Raw genomic sequence first — 18,449 nt, 5'->3', positions numbered from 1 at the left:
AAGTGACCTTACTGCTCTTGAATCTGTTCTTTCCACTCAGGCGCCCAAGGAGGCCAATAAGGATAGAGATTTAGTGTCTCCAGGGTGGGGATATCTGTGTGTGTATGGATACAGGCCTCTCCCAGCCCATACTCCCTGGGCAGCAGGTTGATGTGTGGGGCCACACCCAGGCTGGAAGAACATTTATTTTGGGTAGGACTATGTCACCTTCTATTGCATTAACTCCATTGGTCGTTCTGTCCACCCATTTGATATTTAAGGGGTACCTGCTATGTACCCTGCATGATTCTAGGTATCAGGAAGCCAAGATGAGAAAGAGTTCTAGCCTTCAAAAAATTCACAGACCATTCTGGGAAGTAGAAAAATAAATAGGTCATTTTAATGCAGGGAGAAATATGCCTGGTGGAGGGAAGAGTGGGGTGCGGAGGCTTTTTGGTAGGGGGTGATGACAGATGGCAGGAGGAACATCAGAGAGAAATTCTGTAGGGAAAATGGAGTTACTCAGCCTCCTTGTCACCTCCTGAAGCCAGCCCCCATGGGTGCCACCTGTGGCTTTGCTTTCCTCATAGGTTTCATTGCTCATATGTGACAATGCGTTATTGCAAAAAATGTGTAGGAGTGTGAGCATGAGGCACCCATGCTGAGAAGCCATTGAGCATGGAGAGTGCACGTATATAAAGGCAGACACCTAGGCCAAGAGGAGATTGAGGGAGAGTTTGCAGAAAGAGGAGAGAAGCCAGAGAGATCACAGGGATTGCAGGGGCTGGGAGATGCAGTTGCTCCCTCCCTGCCTGCCGGTCTGCCCATGTGTCTGGCCCCCTGGTTCAGCATTAATGGCCTGTCAAATCTGTTGAGTGCTCTAAGATTCTCTTTTGTCTGCCCAAATCAACAATGAACCTGCCTGACCTGGTTGCACAACAAGGTCTCACCTACTTCATGGTATCCGGGGACCCCAAGTTACATCCTCTGTGCCACTGAGGTCATTTCAATGCAGTGCACTTTTTCAGGAGTGCCAAAGAGCAGTCCATCCCCAGAGGCCCAAGGGCAGGTGGCCAGCTGTAAACCTCACTCTCACATTCACAGCCACAGCTTCCTCTTTGTTCTTTCACCCCCAAACAGGAACTGCTGCAAGGCCCACAGCAGCCATGGGTGAAACAGCGCTGGAGATGGGGTGAGTGGCCTGCGCACCTCACAGGGACAACCTGCAGTCTAATCTTGAGGGCAGCAGCAGCAGCTATGGCTATACGCATGGACTCTGGGCATGACAGATACAGGCTGGTTTTCTCAGGAATGTGGGTGTGTGCATCTGCCTCTCCCTCCCTTGAATGGTGCGGCACGTTCCAGTGACCCTCGGAAGGACAGAATTACTCCACAGTCACAGCAGTTGTGAAAGGGAACTAAGGAACTTCCCATTTTTAAGGTTCTGTAATCAGCAATATGGGGAAAACCTGTCCTCATCTCTCTCTCTTGACTAGAAATTCTTTAAATACTAGGGGTAATGCATGTAGGGTAAGGTAAAAGTATCAGGCTTTTCTGCCCTCCTGCCATTAGGATAAATGAGGGAACCCTGTGGTCCTGAATGCATGCCTGATGGCGGGCACCTGAAGTGGGTGCACCTGGGCTGAGAGACTGAGTTTATAAGGGCGGCGTCACAGAGACGCCAGCAGAAGCCAAGAACAAACAGAAGCCGAGAGAAGAAGCAGCAGAGCTGCAGAGCCCACCAGAGAACGCCGGAGAGCCCAGATAGAGTGAGGATTTGCTGGGGGCTGGAAGGACTGCCAGCCTCCCAGCCCCCTTGGGGCCATGGCTGCAGTGTTCTATTGCCAAGAGAAACATATAGACTGTCTGGCAGAAAACCCTGAGTGGGTGGATTGTAGGGTAAGGTAAAAAGTATCAGGCTTTTCTGCCCTCACGCCCTTAGGATAGATGAGGGAACCCTGCGGTCCTGAATGCATGCCTGATGGCGGGCACCTGAAGTGGGTACACTGGGCTGAGAGACTGAGTTTATAAGGCGACGTCATGGGGACGCCAGCAGAAGTCGAGAGAAGAGAAGCAGCAGGGGCAGAGAAGCCAAGAGAGAAGCAGAGCCATGAGAAGAGCAGAGAGAACGTGAGAGAAGGCCGGAGAGCCCAGAGTGAAGACTTGCTGGGGGGCTGGCAGGCCTCCCAGTCCCCCAGCACCCCTCCCTGTCATGTACCTGGTAAATCCCAATAAAAGCCTGAAAAGCCACTGAGGGCTCCAGGACACCTCCTTTACCCAGTCTGCTGGATCAGAAAACCTGCACTGTGTCATTTCTGCCTCTACATGCATGCTGGTAGTGAAACAGTCATGACACACATGTCTGTTGTTTAAGCCACTCATTCTGGGTTATGCGAGGAGTGGACAGTATGTGATAAAAGTTAATATCCTTCTCAGCAGCCACCAGTCATTCTTGCCAGGAAGCACCACTGTTAAGAATCTCTTGTGTCTCCTTCCAGATATTCCCTAACCACTAACAGACATGTTTTTGGTTGTATAAAAGTAGTTTGTACGGGGCCTCCCTGGTGGTGCAAGGGGTTAAGACGCAACCTATAAAGCTATCCACAGTCACTGTAGCATGAGTTCGATCCCCGGCCAGGGAGATACCCACATGGCGCAGCTGACCTCTCCTGACTTGCCTGTTGCTCCCCTCAGCAGTATACTTCAGTCTGCCTGTTTGTTCCCCACTCTGTCTCTGGTGAATCTTCTCACCCCTTGCACCTCTGGCCTGTACCCCAGTTCTTATACGCATAAATAAATCTTTAAAAAAAGTAGTGTATGGTGCAGTGTTCTGCAGCTTTTCTGCTGACTTATCTCTACATTTTGGATATATTAACAGGTTACTGTGGATTACCCCATCTCCACTTTGTTATCAATTCCTCATCTCTCTTTTTTTTTCCCTCATCTCTCTTTTTAAGTGACTGATTAATCCAATGAAACACCCTTAACTATTAGTGATAAGGGGCAACAGAGTGAGGTAGAAATAATATCAGGCTGATGAGCTAGGATTTCCAGCATCCCAGCTGTGTTGAATTCATGGATTTCTTGACCTCTTTTGGCTCAGATGCCACATCAATAAAATATCTTTTCACACATATTTTCGCTAAGGGCCAGAGTATAATAGTTGCTCAAGAACTGTAGCTTTTGGGCCTCCCCGGTGACGCAGCAGTAGAGCGCTGGGTTGCGAAGCTGCCCGCGGCCTCTGCGGCGCCGGTTCAATCCCCGGCTGCTCCCTGGCCACCGGAGGAGGGTCCCACATGGCGCGCAGACCTCTCCTGCCGCCCGCTGCTCCCCTCAGCAGTGTACTTCGGTCCTTCTGCCTGCTCTGCTCCCCGCTCTGGCTCTGGTGAATTCTCTCACCCTCCCGCGCTTCTGACTGTACCCAGTGCATGTATAAACAAAACAAACAAATAAATAAAAAAAAATGCCTCTATTAAAAAAAATCTTTAAAAAAAAAAAAAAAGAACTGTAGCTTTTCCTAAATAAATGGAGAGATAGTCATGTTGATGGATCAGAGACCTCAGTGTTACTAAGATGATAACCCTCCCTCCTGCAGTTGATCTACTGATTGACATAGTCCCTATCAAAATCCCATCAGGTTTTGTAGTTTTTTTTTTTTCCCCAGAATTTTTCCCAATGGTACTCCCTTTCCTGCACATTGGAATCATGTGTGGGAAGCCATAAACTACTGATATCTGACTGGAGGTTCTGAGGTCCCAGCTCCCATGTAAAACCAGCTGACTCACTAATCAGCTTACTAAACCAGCTGCCTAACTGCCTAACTCACGGGAGCTTCTGAATTCTGAGTAAGCAAAGGCTGTGGAGTTTCCTGGATTGGAGTCTTACACATTTGCTGCTCATGTTGGTTTCCTTTCTAAAGCCCATGTGCTCTTTTATTCCCAGGAAAATCTCATGTTGGTAAGAACTGAAGTAGAGCACATTGCATGTGTTTAAGTGACTATCACACATGCATTAGCTTCCTAGGGCTACTGTAGGGTAAGTGAAAAATTATCAGGCTTTTCCGCCCTCCCGCCATTAGCATCAATGATGGATCTCTGCGGTCCTACATGCATGCCTGATGGCTGGTATCTGGAGTGGGGTGTGGGCATGCATAGGTAGGCGCACCTGGGCTGAGAGACTGAGCTTATAGGGCAGCATCACGGGGACACCAGTAGAGCAGAATGAGAAAGAGTAACAGAACCAGCAGAGCAGCAAAGAGAAGTAGAGACGCAGAGACCACAAGAGAATGCCAGAGAGCACAGAAAGAGTGAAGACTCACTGGGGGGCTGGGAGGCCTGCCAGCCTCCAGGCGCCTCCCCCCATGCTCCCCTTTTCCCCCCGCTTTGTAAAAAGCTCAATAAAAGCCTGAAAAAGCCACTGAGGGCTCCAGAACTCTCCTTTACCTGTCTGCTCGGATCATAGAGATCCTGCTCTGTGTCTTCCTCCACTACAGCTACCCTAACAAAAGACCACAGACTTAGACAACAGAAATGCATGTTCTCACAGTTCTGGGAGCCAGAAATCCAAGATCAAGGCATCAGCAGGAGCTTCTGAGGACCATGAGAGGGAACCTGTTTGTAAGGGCAGGAATGACACAGTGCAGGTTTTCTGATCCAGCAGACCGAGTAAAGGAGGAATGAGTCCTGGAGCCCTCAGTGGGGGCCTCCCAGCCCCCAGCAAGTCTTCACTCTTTCTGGGCTCTCCAGCGTTCTCTCGCATTCTCTCTGCTTGTCTGTGTCCCCATGACGCCGCCCTTATAAACTCAGTCTCTCAGCCCAGGTGTACCCACTTCAGGTGCCCGCCATCAGGCATGCATTTAGGACCGCAGGTTTCCCTCATCTATCCTACTGGCGGGAGGGCAGAAAAGCCTGCTACTTTTACCTTACCCTATACTGTTCCTAGCTTCTGGGGTGTTGCTGGCCATCTATGCCTTGTAACATAGTTCAAATTCCTTCCATTTTACATGGCATTCTCCCTGTTTGTGTCTGTCTCTGTGTCCAAATTTCTCTCTTTTATAAGAAACCTGAACTTATTAAGGGCCCTCTTATGACTTCACCTGAATGTAATTGCCTCAATAAAGACCTGCCTGGGTAAGGTTTTATTCTGAAGTACTTGGGGTTAGGACGTTAACGTATCCTTTTGAGGTCACAGAATTCAACCCGTAACAGATAGATAAGGTGCTTTATGTGTGAAAATGGTTATACTGCTGAGTTCAAGGCAAAATTTGTGTAAATTTTAAAAATAAATCACAAAGCATCCCAGGTACAGCTAGCTAGGTAAGCATTCCTTTCCCCAGGCCCCTCTGTGCCTCCTCAGCACCACCTTTTCCCCTAGGGGTGCAATTCATCTGGTTTGCCTGAAGCATGCAGGCCTGGCAGGCCCAGCTTTACCACTGCTCTTGTTAGTAATCACACTGAAAAGCCCCTTCATTGTTAGCACATGAATGAAAAAAAAATTTTTTCATTCACCCCCCAAAAAATTCTTGTTCATTGTAAAACGTGACTCTATAGTTGTGTTCACTTTGGAGGAAATGATTGAACTGTTGTAAAGGCCGGACTGGGCACAGTGCAGGTTTTCTGATCCCATGCAGACTGGGTAAAGGAGCAATCAGAGTCCTCAGTGGTTTTGCAGGTTTTTATTGGGGTTCAGTGGGTACGTGGCAGGCTGGGGGGCTGGGAGGCTGGCAGTCCTCCCAGCCCCCAGCAAATCCTCACTCTATCTGGGCTCTCTGGTGATCTCGGCTTCTCTTCGGCTTCTGTTGCTGCTTTCTCGGCTTCTTAGCTTCTTTGCTTCTCTTCGGCTTCTTTCTCAGCTTTTGCTGGCGTCCCAGTGACGCCGCCCTTAAAAGCACAGTCTTAGCTCAGCTGAATCCCATCTGCCTATGCCCACACCCTACTCCAGGTGCCCGCCATCAGACATGCATTCAGGACAAGGATCCATCATCTATCCTGATGGCGGAAGGGCAGAAAAGCCTGACATTTTCTTTACCCTACAACTGTACTCTTAGGATCTGCACACTTTTCGGTATTTTATTCCTCAAAAGATCATTTGCTTAAAGACAACTTTATGAAATACACCAAGACCATGTTTACCCCTGCAGATCATTATTTTAGCCTATGGAGGTTAGCGGTAGCTTTTTTCTTGTGTCTCTCTTCCAAATGTTCTGTAATATCATGAAATAACTTATTTGAAAATTGGAATGATTTATCCCCCTGGTGGAAATAACTTCCTATTTATACTTGTGCCCGAGGCTTGTCACAGATGGGGCATGCATTTGAAAATCCGAGGGGAGATTTTACTTTAAGGGATTATCTAATGATGTATATAAATCCAGTCCAATTGGTTAATGTATTCCAAGATTTTCAATGGCTTAAGAAAATGAATACATTTTATTTTTCCTTCCATGAAACTGTGCTTCTTTATAGATTTCAGCTTATATCTATGGAATCAAGACAGACTCTGGGTGACTATTTTCTGTCTTCAAAACAGCTCTAGGACCATTGGTAGTAATGGGAGGAATACACATTTCAAAACCCACTGTAACTTCTGTTGTAGGCTTGTGGGTATGTATCTTCTGAACTATTGGGGCAGGAGCCATGTTATACATGGGCTTAAGCATCAGGAAAGGAGGATGTGAACCCCAGAAGGCCACTAGCCCATGCTGAGAGCATCTCAGAGCTGTGCCCTCCAGCAGAGGGCAGCATGAGAGATGAAACCGGATCCCAGTACTTGTGGGCCAGAGTGATGGGCCTGTCCTGTCTTCTCATTTTCCTGCAGCAAGGGCAGGATCTAATTCATAACTGACACTCAGGTGGGGCCTCAGGTGTAGGGTAAGTAAAAAGTATTAGGCTTTTTGGCCCTCCCGCCATTAGGTTAAATGCATGCCTGATGGCAGACACCTGGAGTAGGGTGTGGGCATGCATAGGTGGGCGCATCTGAGCCAAGAGACTGGGCATTTAAGACCAGGGTGGCAGAGGATGATGTGGAGTGGAGTGGCGCAGTGTGGAGCAAGGAGGAGTATGGAGGAGTACAGCAGAGTATGGCAGAGTACAGTGGAGAACGTGAAAATGTCTAAAACACCAACATGGCTGCTTGAACCGGTGATGAACCTACCCAGTTTGGGATGGTTGCATTACACCAAGCCTTCTCTTAAAAAGCGGCCCATTGTTGATAGCCGACCAAGAGTCCTTGGAGAGCTTCTCCAGTACTTTGTGTGTCTAGAGTGCACTCTCTTTTATTTGCTTGGTGAACTCCTTCCCTTCAAGAATCACCTCAAGCATGCACTTCCCAATTCCCCTGTTTATCACTGCATCCTGCTTCTAGTCCAACATTAGGCACAAAGTAGATGCTCAATTAATGCACAGGATATGCCTGCACATTCAGGCAAGATGGCGTGGCATATAGAAACAGAATGGGCTTTGACATTAGAGAAAGGTCAGATTGAATTCCATACCTGAAATTTACTGTGAGACATTCAACCAGTGACAAACTCTACCTACCCAAACCTCAGTTTGATCACCCAGGAACTGGGAGAGCAATATTTACCGTGCATTCCCCACAGGCATACCTAAAGTGAAAGCATCTTGTGAGTTAAAGTGCTATACAATGTACATTATAAGGGATAACAGTTTACTGTGTTCTTTTATATGGGACTGGAACTTTCACTTTTTATTCTAAGTTGTAAGGTAAAAAAGTACCAGGCTTTTCTGCTCTCCCGCCATTAGGATTGATGATTTATCTGCGGTTCTGAATGCATGCCTGATGGCGGGCACCTGGAGTAGGGTGTGGGCATAGGTAAGTGGGTACACCTGGGCTGAGAGACTGGGCTTATGAGGGAGGCATCACGCGGTTGCCAGCAGAACAGCAGAGCGAAAGAGGAGCACAGGGCATGAGAGAACGCTGGAGAGCCCAGTAAGAGTGAGGACTTGCCAGAAACTGGGAGGCCTGCCAGCCTCTTGGCCCCCCGAGACCCCTGCCTGCCATGTACCTGGTAAATCCCAATATAAGCCTGTAAAAGCCAGCCAGGGCTCCAGGACTCTCCTTTATCCATCTGCTCGAATTCTAGAGAGCCTGCTCTGTCCCTTCCCGCCGCTACAAATGTAATGCCAAAATGGCTATGAAATGTGATTTATTTCTTTTTTTTATCATTCTAGAAATCTCTATTTTTTCCTTATTTTTCTGACAAGGGAAGTAAGTTATTTAAAAAATTGTAATTTTTTATTGAGATAACCAAATTTTTCAACAGAAAAAATGGAGATGGAGAAATGAAGGCAGACCCAAGACTCACACGTTCCCCCCACACCTGCAACAGGCATCTCCTGGATGGACTGCGGGAAAGAGCACATCCTGAGCCTGGGAACCCCCAAGTAGCTCATCACCAGTTGTCTGTAACCAAAGGGTGGGCAAAGCAATGCTCACTGTGAATTGTTCAAACCTGAATCTCGCTGAACCTCCAAATACACCAAATGCTATTTATCGCAAACGTCGGACTCTCCTTTTTCCTCTCCGAAAGTCACTCCTTGTATCTCAATACCACAAAGGTGTTCCCTACACAAATCAGACTGCTTCCCAATGGGCCAGAATAAACGTGGCAATGGGCAATTTCAAATGTAATCGTTTGTAAAATGTATTCCATGACAGACTACAGACCAGGCTTTTTCTCTTCTCGTTTTTCCTGTTGAGTGGATGGAACTGAAGTTGTTTCTCAAGAGAGGGGAGGTCACGGGTGACTTACCCATTGTGTATACCTCCAGGCAGGATCGAGGGGTACAGGTCCTGAGGCTGTGAAGAGCTTCCTCGAGAGAGGGACTCGGCTTGCTTTATGTATTCACATTTTCCAAATAAGAAACAGAGTAAGGACAAGAAAACTGCTAACAATGCAGTTACATCTAAATCAACAAGGGCGGGCCTCCCTGGTGGCGCAGGGGTTAAGTCTCAGCACTATGAAGCTATCCTGGCCAGCATGGCTGCAGCAGACCTCTCCTCTCTCCCCACTGCTCCCCTCAGCGGTGTATTTCAGTAGATCCACGTTCTGCTCCCTACTCTATCTCTGATGAACCCTCTCTCCCTCCACACATCTGGCCTATACCCCAGTTCTTGTATGCATAAATAAATAAACCTTTAAAAAAATCAACAGGGGCATTACCCAGTGCTAACACGGGCTTTTACCATCAATCACTCCTAACAAATGCCAGCTATCCTTCGCTGTGTAATGAATAATCTCCAACCATAGGGCTGGAAGCAACAATCATCTGATTATTATCTCTTGGTCCTAGGGGTTGGCTAGGATCTACCCAGCTGTGCTCATAGGGTGGCCATCAGACTGTTGTGGGCTGGAGGTGCCTGGGAGTTCTACTTACCCATGGGTCTGCTGGTGATGCCTGCTGTGGGCTGGGACCTTGTCAGGGACCTCCAGCTAAGACACCTTACATGTGGCCTCTCCTTGTGGTCTGGCTTCCTCCATGGAGGCTGCGATCCTAGCGACAGAATCCTGAGGAGCAGGTGAAAACCATTTCACCTTGCATGGCCTCATCTCAGAAATCACCTAACTGGTAGTTCCTCTGACGTACCAGCTTCCCCTAGATTCAAAGATAATATAGCACCTACTTCTTGCTAAATGGAATGTCAACATCACATCAACACAACATTGTAAGTATATGTGGGATGGGCAGTGGTGTTGAGGCCCTCTTGGAAAACACCCTTTGCCATAGGGTGGAGCTGGGACAGACAGGGACTTTTATTCCAGTTCAAGCTGCTTTGAAAAGCATGTAGAATAAGCAGGTGTTAACTACAAATAGATTCAAATTTTTTTTGTATGTTAAAGAAACCCCCCAAATGCAAAAATCCCTGGGATTTATTATTTGCTGTATCAAAAGTTAATTAACTTTAAAGTTTATAAGACCTCTATAAATCAATTAAATTGTCCCAATTAAAAAAATAATTAGGGCCTCCTTTGTGGCCTAGGGATTAAGTCTCAGCACTATCACCATACAGCCTGAGTTAGATCCCAGCCAGGCAGCTAACCCACATACGGCGCAGCAGCAGACCACTCCTGTTTCACTTGCTGCTCCCATTAGCAGTGCATTTCAGTCAATCTACCTGTTCTGCCCCTTACTCTATCTCTGGTGAATCCTCTTATCCCTTCCACAACCCTGTACCTGTGGCCTACACCCCAGCTCTCGTATGCATAAATAAATATATCTTTAAAAAAAGGGGGAGGAAATAAAATAAAAACCTATATGCACAATTTCTAAATATACATAATGCATTTAATAAATGTTATCTTTATATTGATAAAAGTGAGTCATACGCATATTTATTTACATGGAAAACAAATTTACCAAAAGGTATATTTATCAGGACTCCATTTTTGATGAATATACATGGATATATGCATATCTGTGGATATATGTATGTATGGATATATTTGGATTGAAAATATATGCAACGTAATTGTATGAGTATATTTACATTTCTGGAATAAGATATTGATATATTAATGAGATGATTACTATATGAGATGTCTAGTGATTTCTTTTTTCTTGTGCCTTATTTTTATTTTCCAGTTTTTTTTTTTTTTTTTTTTTATTGTGTTCCAATTCTTTTTTTTTTTTTTTTGATAATAAATTTTATTGTTATATTCCCCATACAATTGCAGCGCCCCCATTCTGACCCCAATCCCTCCCCTCCCGCCCCTGCCCCCCTAAAAGTGTCTCTGGTTCATAGTTTTTTGTTCATTTTGATTTTCACTTTCTTATAGTTATTCATTTTCCTGGTCCCTTATTTAAGTTTTCTAGATTCCTGCTATGAGTGAGACCATCCGGTATTTTCTTTTTCTTTTTGGCTTATTTCGCTGAGCATGATCCCTTCCAGCGCCATCCATGTTGCTGCAAATTGCATGTGTTTATCTTTTTTGAATGCTGAGTAATATTCCATGGTGTATATGTACCACATCTTCTTGATCCAGTCATCTATTTTTGGGCATTTGGGTTGTTTCCAAAGCTTAGCTATTGTAAACAGTGCTGCTATAAACATAGGGGTGCAGGTGTTCTTTGGAATTGATGTTTCTGTGTCCTTTGGGTAAATTCCTAGGAGTGGAATTGCTGGATCATATGGAAGCTCTATGTTTAGTAGGTCCAGAAATCTCCACACAGCTTTCCACAGAGGTTGGACCAGTTTGCACTCCCACCAACAGTGCAGAAGAGTTCCTTTTTCTCCACACCCTCGCCAACATTTGTTGTTGCTAGTTTTTTTAATATGTGCCATTCTCACTGGTGTAAGATGGTATCTCATGGTAGTTTTGATTTGCATTTCCCTGATGACAAGTGATGTTGAACATTTTTTCATATGCCTGTTGGCCATTTGCATTTCCTCTTCAGAGAAGTTTCTTTTTAGCTCTTCTGCCCATTTTTTGACTGGATTATTTTCTTTGTTGTTGTTGAGTCTCATCAGCTCTTTGCAGATTTTTGTGATCAGTCCTTTATCATTAGTGTTGGGTGCAAAAATGTTCTCCCAGTTGGTGGGGTTTCTCTTTGTTTTTGTTATTGTCTCTTTTGCTGTGCAGAAGCTCTTAATTTGATGTAGTCCCAGCTGTTTATCTTCGCCTTCACTATCACTGCTTTGGGTGATGTGTCTGTAAAGATGTCTTTGATGTGCAAATCACGTAGTGTTTCGCCTATATTTCCTTCTATATATTTTATGGTTTCAGGTCTTATGTCTAGTTCTTTAATCCATTTTGAGTTGATTTTTGTGTATGGTGTGAGGTAGTGGTCAAGCTTCATTCTTTTGCATGTAGCGACCCAGTTTTCCCAGCACCATTTATTGAACAAACTTTCTTTGCTCCAATGCATAGTCTTTGCTCCTTTGTCAAAGATTAGTTGACCATAAATCTGTGGGTTTATTTCTGGATTTTCTATTCGATTCCATTGGTCTGTATGTCTGTTCTTGTTCCAATACCATGCAGTTTTGATGATTATGGCTTTGTAGTAGAGTTTGAAGTCTGGGAGTGTGATGCCTCCATTCCCTTCTTTTTTTTTCAGGAGAGCTTTGGCTATTCGGGGTTTTTTGTGATTCCATATGAATTTCATCAATAATTGTTCTATTTCTTTGAAGAATGACATTGAAATTTTGATTGGAATAGCATTGAATCTGTATATTGCTTTTGGAAGGATGGCCATTTTAATAATGTTTATTCTTCCAATCCATGAGCAGGGGATATCTCTCCATTTCTTTGTGTCTTCTTCTATTTCTTTTAACAGTGTTTTATAGTTTTCTTTGTATAGGTCCTTTACCTCTTTTGTTAGATTTATTCCCAAATATTTGATTTTTTTTGTTTCAATAACGAAAGCGATGGTTTTTTTGATTTCTTCTTCTTCAGATTTATTGTTTGTGTATAGGAAGGCTACTGACTTTTGCGTGTTGATTTTGTATCCTGCCACTTTACTGAACTGATTGATGAGTTGAATTAGCTTTTCTGTGGAGTTTTTGGGGTTCTCTATGTATAATATCATATTGTCTGCAAATAGTGATAGTTTGACTTCTTCTTTTCCTATTTGGATTCCTTGGATGTCTTTCTCTTGTCTTATTGCCCTGGCTAGGACTTCCAGTATTATATTGAAAAGCAGTGGTGAGAGTGGACATCCTTGTCTTGTTCCAGATCTTAATGGAATTGCTTTCAGCTTTTCACCATTGAGAATGATACTGGCTGTTGGCTTGTCATAGATGGCCTTTATGATGTTAAGGTATGTTCCTTGTATCCCAAGAATTTCAAGGGCTTTTATCATGAATGGGTGTTGCACTTTGTCGAAAGCTTTCTCAGCATCTATTGATATTATCATATGGTTTTTATATTTCTTTTTGTTGATGTGTTGGATAACGTTGATTGATTTTCGGATGTTAAACCATCCTTGTGTCCCTGGAATGAATCCTACTTGGTCGTGGTGAATTATCTTATGGATACATTGTTGGATTCTGATGGCTAAAATTTTATTGAGGATTTTTGCATCAGTGTTCATTAGGGAGATTGGCCTGTAGTTTTCCTTTTTTGTGTTGTCCTTGTTCGGTTTTGGTATTAGTGTAATGTTGGCTTCATAGAACGTGTTTGGTATTGTCCCTTCCTTCTCAATTTTTTGGAAGAGTTTGTGAAGGATAGGCACTAATTCGTCTCTGAATGTTTGGTAGAATTCATTTGTAAATCCATCAGGTCCTGGGCTTTTGTTTTTGGGGAGGTTTTTGATTACCATTTCAATTTCGCTAATTGTAATTGGTCTGTTTAGGTGTTCTATTTCTTCTTTATCTAGCTTTGGGTGATTGTAGAGTTGTAGGAATTTGTCCATCTCCTCTAGATTGTTAAACTTGTTTCCATATAACTGTTCATAGTAGTTACTGATTATTCTTTTAATTTCTGCTGTGTCCGTTGTGATTTCTCCTCTTTCATTGATGATCCTGTTTATTTGTGCTTTCTCCCTTTTTTCCTTTGTGAGCCTGGCTAGGGGTTTGTCTATTTTATTGATTTTTTCAAAGAACCAGCTCTTTGTTTCATTGATCTTTTGGATTGTTTTTTTAGTTTCAATTTCATTTATTTCTGCTTTGGTTTTTATTATTTCTTTTCTTCTACTGTTTTGGGGTTTTTTTGTTGTTCTTTTTCTAGATCTTTGAGCTTCGAGATTAGGTTGTTTCTTTGAGTTCTTTCTTGTTTCTTGATGTGAGCTTCTATTGCTATATATTTTCCTCTTATTACTGCTTTTGCTGCATCCCATACATTTAGGATATTGGTGTCCTCCTTGTCGTTCAATTCAAAAAATTTTTTAATTTCTTCTTTCATCTCCTCATTAGTCCAGTGGTCTTCCAGTAGTGTGGTTTTTAATCTCCATGAGGTAGGAAAGTTCCTTGCCTTCTTTTTATGGATTATTTCTAGTTTGATGCCTTCATGGTCAGAAAAGATGGTTGATATGATTTCAATCTTGGTGTATCTGTTGATGTTTGTCTTGTGCCCCAGTATGTGATCGATCCTGGAGAATGATCCGTGTGCGCTTGAGAAAAATGTGTACTCCGTTTTTTTGGGGGTTTAGTGTTCTATAGATGTCTGTTAAACCCAATTGCTCTAGGTCCTTAGAGCTTTGGTTTCTTTACTTATTTTTTGTCTTGTTGATCTATCCATTGTTGATAGTGGTGTGTTGAAGTCTCCCACTACGTATGTGTTTTCTCTGATGTCTGTTTTCAGAGAGGACAACAGTTGTCTAATATATTTTGGTGCTCCTTCGTTTGGTGAGTATATGTTAATGAGTGTTATTTCTTCTTGAAGTATTGTCCCCTTGATCATAATGTAGTGACCATTGGGGTCTCTTTTTATCTTTTTGAGTTTGAAATCTGTTTTATCTGATATAAGTATAGCTGTTCCTGCTTTCTTTTTTGGTCCATTTGCTTGTAGGATTGTTTTCCATCCTTTAACTTTGAGCCTATTTTTATCTTTTGTAGCTAAATGTGTTTCCTGGAGACAGCAAAAGGTTGGGTTTTGTTTCTTAATCCAGGCTGCAACTCTGTGTCTTTTTATTGAAGAGTTTAGTCCATTTACATTTAGAGTTAATATTGATATGTTAACATCTGTATTTGCCATTGTGTTTGTCTTTCCTTAGATTTTATTTATTTATTCTTTTAATAACTTTTTTTTTTTTTTTGGCCTTCTTTCATTGTTATTCGTCCCTCTGAGGTTCTGGCTTTAGGACTCCTTGTAGTATTTTTTGGAGTGGGGGTTTAGTTGCAATGAAATTCCGGAGTTTCTGTTTGTCTGGGAAAGTCCATATTCTTTCTTCAAAGAGGAAGGAGAGCTTTGCGGGATAGAGTATTCTTGGTTGGCATCTGTTTTCTTGGAGTCTGTTGACTATGTCCCTCCACTCTCTCCTTGCCCGTAGTGTTTCTTCGGAGAAGTCTGATGTCAGCCTGATTGGCTTTCCTTTGAATGTTATCTGTTTCTTCCCTCTTGCCAGCTTCATTATTTTTTCCTTGTCCTGGATTCTTGGGAGCTTTACTATTATGTGTCTTGCTGTATTTTTCCTTTCGTCATGGAAGTTTGGTGTTCTTCTTGCTTCTTGTATATCAATTTTCAGCTCCTCCTTCACATTTGGGAAGTTCTCTTCAATTATCTCTTTGAATATTTTCTCTGTTCCTACTTCTCTCTCCTCTCCTTCTGGTATTCCTATAACTCTTATATTTCCTTTCCTCATGGAGTCAGATAGTTCCCGAAGTCTTTCTTCATTCTTTTTCCTTCGTACTTCTCTTTCCTTTTCTGTTTTGGTTCTTTTTATTTCTGTGTCTTCAAGAGTACTTATTCGTTCTTCCATTTCATCAATTCTGCTTTCATTGCTTTTCCCAGAATTCTTTAGTTCTTCCATTAATTCTTTGATCTCCTGCATTTCTTTTACTTCCCTCTTCAGGGACTCAATTTCATTCTTCTGATTGTTGATTATTTTTCCCTTATCATTGTTTTCCTTTATGACTTCTGTCAGTTTTTTAATCACGGCAATTTTAAATTCTCTTTCTGGAAGGCTCAGAAGTTCTTCCAAGTTACTGTCGTTGCCATCTGGGGGCTGGTTTTCTTTTTGTGGTGTGCTTTTTCTCTGGAGAGTTGCTAGGTTGCGTGTGGTTCTTCTCCCTACTGTCTGTTTTCTAATTTGCCGTATGCGTTGGGACACTGTGTAGTTGGGACTGGCCGGCATCTTGGGTGGGCTTCTCTGCTCCCCTCTGGTTCCTCCAGGAGTCATCTGTCAGTTTCAAGCAGTCTTTACTGGAGAAAGGTCCCTGTTCTAAAATGCCGATGTGGGGACACACTCCCCTGTGCGCCTGGTCTGCCCCGGCGGTGGGTTCCTGCTCCCCCTCTGGGCTTGGACTGCAGGCCAGAGGGGGTCTGGCGTGGGCGAACTTCCCCCGCTCACCTCTGGCTCCTGAGGAAGCCTTCTGCAGGTAGTCTTTACTGAAGAAATGTCCCTATTCTATAATGGTGATGTGGGACACACTCCCTGCGCATCCGGTCTCAGGCACACTCTTCTGCGCACTTGGTCTGCCCGGCTGTGGGTGCTCGCTCTCCCTGTGGGCTCAGACTACTTGTTCGGAAGGGGCCCGGCGTGGGCTAACTCCCCAGCTGGCCACTAGCTCCTTCAGGAGCCTGTGCTGGCTTCAAGTCGCTAGGTGGCGCCAGAGATCTCTCCTAGAGCCCTTGGGGAGCTGATTTTCCACCCAGTGGGACAGGGAGCAGAGCAGGGATGGTAGGGTACACCTCAACGGCTTTGGGGTGCTGTGTCTGCCTTGTGCCCCACCGTTGTGGGGAACCCACGCCCCTAATTTCGTGCCCCGGGTCTCAGTTCCAAAGCCCTCAGGTCCAGGACGTGGGCTGTAGCCCAGATCAGTGGCGCGGGAATGGCGCCTTTTGAATCCCGCTCCCCTGCCTGGGCGCCTGGTTCCTGCTCACTCCGGGAGGGCCTCCGCGCGTCTCCCCGCAAGCCTAGGTCGTCTCCCCGCAAGCCTAGGTCGCAGGCGCGGGGACCTGGGCAGCTGCGATCCGATCCGCGCAATCCGCGCCGCTTTCCCCGCGCAATCCCGCTCCGCGTCTGTTTTTCCAGCGCACCGCTTTCCGCGCAGGCTTACCGGGCGGCCGGGGCTGTGTGCTGGTGCTGGTCTCCTCCTGGGCGGGGCTCTCTTCAATGGCGCCCGGAGCTCACCTCCGCGGCGGATCCTGCGGGGTTCTCCACAGCTCCCGTTCACAGGGTGTGGTGGCTGCAATAGTTCCTTTCCACTCCCAGTCCCGCTTGCTGCGTCGTTTGTTCTTGTTGGCCGTTTTAGTGTGTTGTTTTCCTCCTCTCTGCCGGTCGGAGAGTGCCGCCTCTGTGGGCGGGGGAGGGGAGCAGGGTTCTGCGCTTTCCTCCCTTCTGGTCCTCTTTTATGGCAACTTTCTTCTTCGGGCAGTTTGCTGGAGTCGTCCGTTTATCTTCCGTGTCCCACTTCTCACTGGGACCTGCCGCTTTTCCTCCCTATTAACTTTTTTTAATGGGAGATCTTACTCGCAGCGTCTCCTCGCCGCCATGTTGCCTTCCAGTTTTCTAAATGTAAATGTGTTAAACACAAGGAAATAATAAAGTAAAAATAAACTTCTACAATGTTAATTAATTAAAAAAATTATGCAATTCTCAACACAAAAAACATTATAAAATATCTCATCAAAAGTTGGGTGGGAGGAGGTACTGAGCAGGGTCTCCGGAGCAAACCAGACCTGGAGTTGGACCCTGCTGATCTCACTGTCAGACTTTTACCAGGTTACTTCACGTGGGCCTCAGCTTCCTAATGGGTGTGAAAATCTACTTCCAAGGGGCCTCCCTGGTGGTGCAGGCGGTTGAGCGCAGCGCTGTGAAGCTGTCTGTAGCCTCTGCAGTGCCCGTTTGATCCCCGCCGGCCTTGGAGCAACCCACATGGCGCAGCAGACCTGTCTCGCCCACTGCTCCCCTCAGCGGTATATTTCGTCAGTCTGCCTGTTCTGTTCCCCACTGTGTCTCTGGTGAATCCTCTCACCCTCCCGTGCATCTGGACTGTATCCCGGCTCTTGTATAAATAAAATAAATCTTTAAAAAAATCTACTTCTAAGATTTCCCAGGAGGGAATACTATTTTCCCATTATCAGTCAATGAAGGAAAGCTTCTTACTCCATCATCCCCACAGAGTGCTCTCCCTTCTCTGTTAAAGTTCTTAATGTTTGAACAATGATTAAGCAGAATGTTGCATTATTATCTGCTAAGCAACTGGACACACATTTGTTGGGTGAGGGCCATATTTTGTGACAAAGCCTGCATTTTCCAGCATTGTCTATCATTCTCCTCCTAGATACACTCAGAATCTGGCCCTGATGAAATGAACACACTTCTGCACTGACAGCGTGCACGCAGCGCTCAGGCTGGAGGGCCACAGGTGTCTGCAAATGTTTATCAAGTAAAACGACTTTGGGAGGAAAAGTGCTGTTAGTTGGGGGAAATCTGCATTAAAATTAAGAGGCTTTAACACATTTGGGAAACTGTAACATTTCTTTATTTATTAAGTTTCAAAATCATTTTTATTTTTATTCATTTTATGATTTAGAATAATAGGTATGTCATGACATAGCATAAGAAGAACGATCCTTTAACAGGCACTAGGTGCCCCCAAAGAGTCAGTTTACTAAGTGTTGGGTGGGATATTTTATTTGTAATAATTATGAAGCCCTTGTTGTTCTACATCTCTTTTTAGTTAACCTGTTATTTTTTTTTCAATTTCTATTCCTCAATTTCCTACAACTTCCGTTTTCCTCCATTTAGACTCCCTTTAGTACCAGGTTACACAGTTCACCAACTTGTTAAGAAAATTCTTTTTTTTTTTTTTAGAGGCATGTATTTTATTCATTTATTTGTTTGTTT

The sequence above is a fragment of the Talpa occidentalis genome, unplaced genomic scaffold (assembly GCF_014898055.3).
Source record: "Talpa occidentalis isolate TD23 unplaced genomic scaffold, MPIMG_talOcc4v2.1 talOcc4.14, whole genome shotgun sequence".
In the NCBI taxonomy this organism is placed as follows: domain Eukaryota; kingdom Metazoa; phylum Chordata; class Mammalia; order Eulipotyphla; family Talpidae; genus Talpa; species Talpa occidentalis.
This window is presented reverse-complemented; position numbering follows the sequence as displayed.